The sequence below is a fragment of the Otolemur garnettii genome, unplaced genomic scaffold (assembly GCF_000181295.1).
Source record: "Otolemur garnettii isolate 467f Iridium unplaced genomic scaffold, OtoGar3 scaffold00003, whole genome shotgun sequence".
NCBI classification, from domain to species: Eukaryota; Metazoa; Chordata; class Mammalia; order Primates; family Galagidae; genus Otolemur; species Otolemur garnettii.
The window spans coordinates 43,752,199-43,760,090 of NW_003852398.1; positions in this window are offsets into that span (position 1 = coordinate 43,752,199).

Here is a 7,892-nt window from a genome sequence, read left to right on the forward strand (position 1 = left end):
CACCAAGGCCACCCAGTGGCAGAGCAGTTGGATTCCTTCTGCTGGAGCAAACAGGTGACTCCTGTCCCAGAAGCCATGTCAGAAACGGTCCTCAAAGGTACATTGTGTCTTGTACCTAGGGTGGGAGCTGGTGTGTGGAGGACTGCCCAAGTACCCTGGAATCTTGAAGGACACAGGTACAGCACTGTTTGGGGGCTGGCAGACACTCTGTGCCTATTGGGGCCAGCCCACTCATCAACAGCATCATCTATCTCCATTCTGTCACCCACCAGGTATTCCTGAGAATCATCCATGTGCCAGGTGCTGTTGAGGGAGGACAGCAGCAGACCTATAACACAAACATCCATGTTCCTGTGGAGCTTAGTATGAAGTAAAACACCTGATTTTTGATGCACCCACACTTTGTCTCATGGTCTCAATAGCATAATCTAGGGCTCTCCAAGTTTGTGACAGTTGATCAATGTCTCCCTTCTGCTGCTGCTGCTGCTGCTGCTTATCTGTACATAGCTACTGGCACTCTTCATCCCATCCTGAGGTTGGGGTCTGGGTGAGGTAAGAAGAAGAACAGGGCTTTCTGGACAGTGTAGAGATTCAAATGGTTCCCTCAGCCTCAGTTCCTGGTGTGCAAGCATGGTCCACAACCCCAATCCAGCCCACACCTATTTTTCCACACATAGGAAATACCTGGAAGTGTTGGCTAAACTAGAAAGTAAGGGCCAAGCACTAGGCACTGGACTAAGCTTGCTCACAGGCCATTAGGCATGAAGTGATCGTGGCTACAAGAGAAGCCAGCCTAGAGCTGCAGGTGTTTCAAGCAGCCCAGATACTCACCGTCTTCTTTTTTTATTTTTATTTTTTTTGAGACAGAGTCTCAAGATGTCACCTTAGTTAGAGTGCTGTGGCATCACAGCTCACATCAACCTCCAACTCTTGGGCTTAAGCAATTATCTTGCCTCAGCCTCCCAAGTAGCTGGGACTACAGGTGCCCACCACAACACTTGCTATTTTTTGTTGCAGTTGTTATTGTTGGTTAGAAGGCCCGGGCTGGGTTCGAACCTGCCAGCCTTAGTGTATGTGGCTGGAGCCATAACCACTGTGCTATGGGTGCCGAGCCTTGCCCTCTTCTTTTAGTGAGTCCTGTGATTGGAGGGGGAATAGCAGAGATGTGCTTGGGCTGTCCATGGGGTAGTCTCTCATTAGCAAGGAGAAGGCTCTGGTCTGTGTGTTCAAGTGTGCATGCAGGGCTCTGTGTATGTGTGTGTGTATGTACATGCACATGCATGATCACCTTTCTTCTGGTCCCTGCAGCAAAAGCCTTATGAGGTCCTGCTTAGCTGTCCTTCCTGCGGTGGGGGAAGAGGGGCTTCTGACTATTGTGTCACTTCTGGATTATCTCTGTTTTCCGTGTGTAGCACCCCTACATCATATGTCCCCACTCCCTTGAGGTAGGCAGGGTGATGACTGAGGCATCAGGGCCTGTGGTTTCTGTAACAGGAAGTGATTTAGATGCTGAGAGCTAATTTTAGATGAATTGATATAGGGTTTTCAAAGAATGTTCAGGGGTAGTTTCAGGCTCAGGCCCCTGCTCCTCCTCTTGCTACAGGGACAGGCAGTTTCCCACTGTTCTTGTCACTGTCTAGCTGTGGTGAGCTCATGTCCAGCTGGGTAGGGCTCTTGGGTGAAAAGCCAGAGCCGGTTTTCCCTGGATTCCAGGCTGTCTGCGTCATTGTTTTTGGCCTTCAGCTCAGGCAGAGTCTTGTTACTCAGCACAGAACTGGCTCCAGGCCCCAACACAGGACCTCTTATCCCCCATAGAGAACTGCCTGGAGGCTCCCCAGGGTCCTGTCAGGACAGGAGCATCCACCCTCACCTAGGCTGAGGCCTGGGCCAGAGATCAGATGAGGTTTCTGAGCCAAAGAAAGGGTCACCTTGGATAGTAGGCATTTAGGTGGGATATCTCTCGGTCAGCCCTATCCTGGGCCTCATAGAAAGGAGGGCTCTTAGACCAAGGACGGCCATACTTGCTAAAGATCCCATCCATCTTCAGCCCTGGAGGTAGGGACTCCTGCTGATAGCAGCAGAAGCAAAAGAAACAGAGGAATAGGCACAGCAGTCTGAAAGAGGCCTGTCCTCCTGGCACTGAGGCCCCACTAGTTGATGACCTCAGAGCCTAGTGGTTTCTGTTTCTGCCAAGGCCTGAGCCCACACAGGAAAGAGAAAGCTGGGGCTCTCTGATCATCTGGTCTTCAAAGCCCGTTTTAATTTTCTGTCCCATCTCCTAGGGCTTCCACAGCAGCAATTGCAGCAAAGAATGCTATCCCCATCATCAGAGAGGCCCAGTCTCTCTGTGCTGAGAGAGATGGCCCAGGGCCATGTGGCTCATGCAGGCAGCTTCACAGCCAGGCCAGCTACTGACCCCTGCACCATACTCCCCATGGGAAGCCCAGCATTCAGGGAGAGAGCTCTGTATGTCTGATCCAGACATCAGTCAGCCAGGAACCCCTTGCCCTCCTGTGAGGTTAGGTATAGCTTGGAAGATGGGGCCAGACCTATAGGTCTTGGTTGGTATACAAGAGGAGTCACTTCTGTCCCAGAGAAAGTGTCAACAGACATTTCCTGGGGCAAACAACGGGCAGCCTTCATGACTGACCTCTGCAACCAATCAGTCCTCTGAGGAGGAACAAGTAGGACAGGACTGATGAGCCAAGACTGAGCTCAAGGAGAGCTCCAGTGTTTTCCACTTAACAACATACATACCGTTAGATGAGCCCGGCTTTCAGAGTTCCATAGACTTTGACCTATTTTCAAGGGCTGTGGTAGCAGGAGGAATTTTTGGCCACATCATAAAAGATTTTTGTGGCTACTACAATAGACCTAGCTCAGGAAGTTGTAATTTTCCATGATTAGGTTATTAGTCATCAAAGTGGTCCCTGTCCCCAACCCCCAGCCCCTGTGCTGCAGGAGGCCAACAGAAGTGCCCTTCTAGTGGCACAGCCCTGCCTCCACAGCTGCAGGCCAGTGCTGGCGAGACCCCGAGCGCTGGTGGTGTCCTCTGTGGGCCTGCTTGTTTGCTGAGCCTCACAGCCTCATTCCAACTTCTTGAACACTCTGTATTTCCTAGGAGATTTGGTTGGGACCTGTGGTCTCAGGGCCACGTGTGGCCTTCTGGATCTTTAAGTGTACCTTTTTGATCAAATCTGAATTTTATAGAATGAACTCTTTTAATAAAGGGATTTGTTCTATGAAATTTGGATTCAGTCAAGGGGCCATACTCGGAGATCTGGAGGGTCACATGTGGCCTTGAGTCCACAGGTCCCCCACCCCTGTGAGATATGGGTAGAGTTGCTTCTAGAAAATCTACAAGGGAAGGTCCATGTACTCTGACGTATCAGTAACCGGGACAGTTTCTGTTAAGAAGAGAGTAAGTCTTAAGACAAAAGACTATATTAATGCAAGTAGTTCATGAAGCACTTTCAGGAAACCACATAGGGCTGAGAGCTGCTTGCCCAGTAAAAAGAAGGGTCTGTGTCAGCCTGTGTGGCAGTCACACCTGGATTCCCTTAGGGAGGAGGAATTAAGGGCAGCCCAGTCCTCTGTGAGAATTTCACCAGGCTATCCCTGTCTTCCAGACTCCTGGGGTGTCTCAGCCCAGCTCCTGAGCTCTCCTGGGTGCTTCTGATGAAGGTTTCTGCTCCTGGCACTGGAGGGGCACTGCCAAGCAGAGAGGTGAGGAGAGCTCACCTGAGCCCTACCACCAAAGCATGGGATAGTGATGTGCCTTGTTTGCCAGAGGAAGGCATTTCCCTAAGTGTTTATGTAGGAGCTTTATTATTTGCTTGTTTATTTGAAAGTAACCCCTCTTTCTCTGAAGGCTGATGCTGCCTTGATTCTGGAAGGGCCAGGGACTAGCCCCAAATCCCAGATAGTTGAAAGCATCTGAAAACCCTTTCCATCCCTGTAAAGTAACAGAAGCCACCCACCTATTCTCTCTAGGTGTCAAGTGCTGATGTGGGTCATAGGAGGAGGCTGAGGAATAACTCAGCCTCAAAACTTTAGACCACCTTCTCAGAGCATGCAGTCTGCTCACAGTGAGGACTCGGGAAGATGGCTTGAGACACGTAAGGAAGCAGGAATGGCAAAGGGCTGGCGTTGTGTTCAGGGCAGGTTTAGAGGAAGGCTTATCATGTACAAACCACAGACAAGAAGTTGAGAGGAAAGTTGGGTATCGATGAGGTGACTGCTCTCAGAAAAGTGGGAGTCCGAGTTTATGGGAAAGTGGCTCTTTTAAATAACATGGGTAGGCAAGTCCCAGACATTACTGTAACCCTCTTTGGTAGACATCCTTTTCAGGGTGTTTCTCATACTTCTCTATCTAAATCAATACTGCTGACCACAACTGATACCTTTCTGGTGACTCAGGGCCACTGCTCAGGTTGGCCATTGTGTATCGAATCCAGTTAAAGGTACAGGTGCAGTTGGAGGCAGGCCCAGTTCCAAATGGGAGCAACCCCCCAAAGAGGCTTATGCAAATTTCCACCAGTCAAATTACCTTGGGGTCCTTTGCCTCATTCTTCCTAAGAGGCATTTGATAGAAATAGCCTGATCTGTCTGGGTGCCTGTGTCTCAAGTGGCTAAGGTGCCAGCCACATACACCTAAGGTGGCGGGCTCGAATCCAGCCCGGGCCGCCAAACAACAATGATGGCTGCAACTGAAAAAAAAATAACCAGGCGTTGTAGTGGGCACCTGTGGTCCCAGCAACTTGGGAGGCAGATACAGGAGACTTGCTTGAGCCCAGAAGTTGGAGGTTGCTGTAAGATATGCCACAGCACTCTACCCAGGGGGACAGCTTGAGGCTCTGTCTCAAAAAAAGAAAAAGAAAAAGAAATAGCCTGATCTATGGGGTCCAAGAACCCTGATCTGCCTCCTGTTGGTTATCAGACCTAGGACAGTATTTGACTCCTAATTTGCCCTTGTCAAATTCATTCATTCACACCCTCACTCATTCAGCATCTTCCATGTGCCAGGTACTAGGGCACTAGAGTGATTAGCAGAGGAAACAGATAAGTATTCTGACTTCATAAATGTATTTCATAGCATGGGAAGTACAAAATAAACAATAAACCTGATCATGTTTTAGAAGTTGATATGTGCCATAGAAAAATGTAGAGCGAGATAAGGGGGTTCTGTGGTGCTTAGGGTGATGGTAGAGGGGCTACCATCTTAAATAGGGTGGGCAGGGTAGATCTCTTTGAGAAAATAATGTCTAAGTAAAGACTCGAAGGTGTTAAAGGAGTTAGCCCATTTTAGGCAGAGGGAAGAGCCAGTTCACAGGCTCTGAGACTGGGGTGTTCAAGAAGAAACAGGGAAGCAGTTGTGGCTGGAACAGAGTGAGGGAGGTGAGAGGGTTACAGGGAAGAAGCCAGAGAGGTGGTGATGAACAGATGCCAGAGGATGGTGGACTTGCAGGCCATTGGAGGGGCTATGGCTTTTGCTCTGGAGCCACTGGAGAGTCTGACCCAGCTTGTTGCAGGAACACTCTGGCCACTGAATTGAGAATAGACTATAGAGCAGGGCAGGGAAACTGGGTATCTGTTCTAGGGGAAAGTAATAGCCACTTGAACCATCATGGATGCAATGGGAGTGGTGAGGAGTGTTAGATTCTGGAGATGTTGTGGAAGGAGAGCCACTGGAGTTGCAGATAGATTAGATGTGGAATATGAGAGAGAATAGAATCAAGGATGACCCCAAGGGCTTTGCTCTGAATAGCTGAAAAGAAGGACTTGACATCACCTAAGATAACAAAGGCTCCAGGTGGGGCAGGTCTGAAAGGGAAGATCAGAAATTCACCTCCGAACATGTAAAATGGGATAATAATACTGCACATCCACTCCACAGCCCGATAGTGAGGATTAAATAAGAGGATGTGTAAAAGTCCTTAGCACTAGCACATAGCTAGCTCTCAGTAAATGTCACTTTCCCTTTCTGTCTCTCATAGAGGTGGGTGAAGCATGAACAGTTGGGATCTCTGAACTGATTTGACTAGTTGACTTTCTGTAGAAATGATGTGCCAGTGAGATGCCAAGGCAGCCTCTTCCCCCGTGGTTTTCTCACCCTGCAGGAGACTTTCACTGTTGCTAACAGGGTCTTAATATTGGTCAAAGATTTCTCAGCCATGTTGACAAACTGATGTGATGATGAGTTTCTGTATCACTGGCACTTGGGGGCCCAGGCGTTCCCCATCTGCATGCTTACTCTTTCCACGTCAGTCACCCTGCAGGTATCAGGTGAACAGGAAACGTGACCTCCTCATAACAGCAGTACAGATATTGTCTCTAGACACATACCCAAATTCATAGCTCTCCTTGGCCACTCAAATCATTGTGGGACTGTTGACAAATTACTTATCTGTGAGATCAGTACTATTATTATCCCCATTTTTGTAGGTGAAGAACAAAGGCTCAGAGAGGCTTGTTTGAGTTAAACATACATGCAAAAGTGTTCAGTGGCACAGTGCCTGGCACTTGATAAGTGCTTGATAAATGTCGGCATCATTGTCAGTGGTTCAAGATGTCCTCCAGTGAGTTGAGAAGAGGTTTCTCCAAAGGCTACACATTTTGTTATCAAAAGACAGCTGACATAACATTAGATCACAACTTTCTTTTAGCTCTTTGAATCATTTGATTCTGAATAATATTGTTGGCATGTGGCATATTACAACTGCTAAATGAACAAAATTAAAAGGGTTATGATCTGTTTAGTAGAAGCATTTCCATAAAGGGAATAAGTGTATACACTTGATTCTACAGAGTGGGGAATCGAGGTGTCTGGAAGGATACTAACCAAAGTGCCATCTCTAGATATGCTATTCACTGTTTGAATTTAACAATACACTTATATCATTAATAAGACTAATTTTGAAGATGTCTCTGAAATGTTCCAGTAAGACTGAGACAACTGTGTGATGAGCTATTTTCAGTGGTGATATTGCTTCATGTGAGGGTCCCTGCTGTAACCATGATGGACAGGCCGGGGAGGGTGTGTGAGATGGCTGTGCTTAGTAAAATAGATAACTTTCCTTTGAAGCGCCCACAAGTCTCTGTTCTCCTGAGGCTGGTGACTGGCCAGCCCCAGAGCCCTGCTCACTTGCACCACCTGCTCACTGTCTGGATGCGCCTGAACAGCTGTAGCTTTCATTATCCCTCTTTTCACGGCTTGGTGTTCTGAGGGATCAGCAAATGTGTGATAGCTCTGACAGCTCCAGGATAACAAAGTCTTTGTGTCCAGAGGTTCTAGTGAGGGCTTCCTGTCGAACTGGCATTAAATTCTGGAGATTTGGTTCCTGGGCACCTTCCAGTTTGGGTGTTAGCAAGTGAATCCCAAATACACTCACTATAAAATAGTTCAAGAGACAAGCCAAGGTCCCAAATGGTCCCTCAAAGAAGTTATAAAATTGTGCAGAAGCAGGATATTTGAGTATCTGCCTTTGACCCAGGTGGACTTCTGGTATTGTCCTGATCCAACAATATTTCCCTCATTGTTCTGGGCTCATCTTAGAGTCCGGAACAGTATAGTTCTTGAAAATGGCACAATTCTTGTACTCTCTCACCCTTGGAGTTCCACTACAGAGTGCCGGACCAGCAGGAGGATATGAACCCCATCTTTTCCAAGCTCCTGAGGTTTGCTAATGGGAATGACTTTAATGGATCACTTTTGCCCCAACACTGAATGCTCACATAGGCCTCTGCCTCTTCTCTGATATTGCCATTCATGCCATAACCATCCTTGCTTCCATTTCTGCCCCTTTCATCATGACACCCTAGGCCGCCTGCCTGTTTTGATGACCTTGGGGCTCAGATGCTGAGTGGAAAGGAGAGCTCTCCTCGGTGGTGAG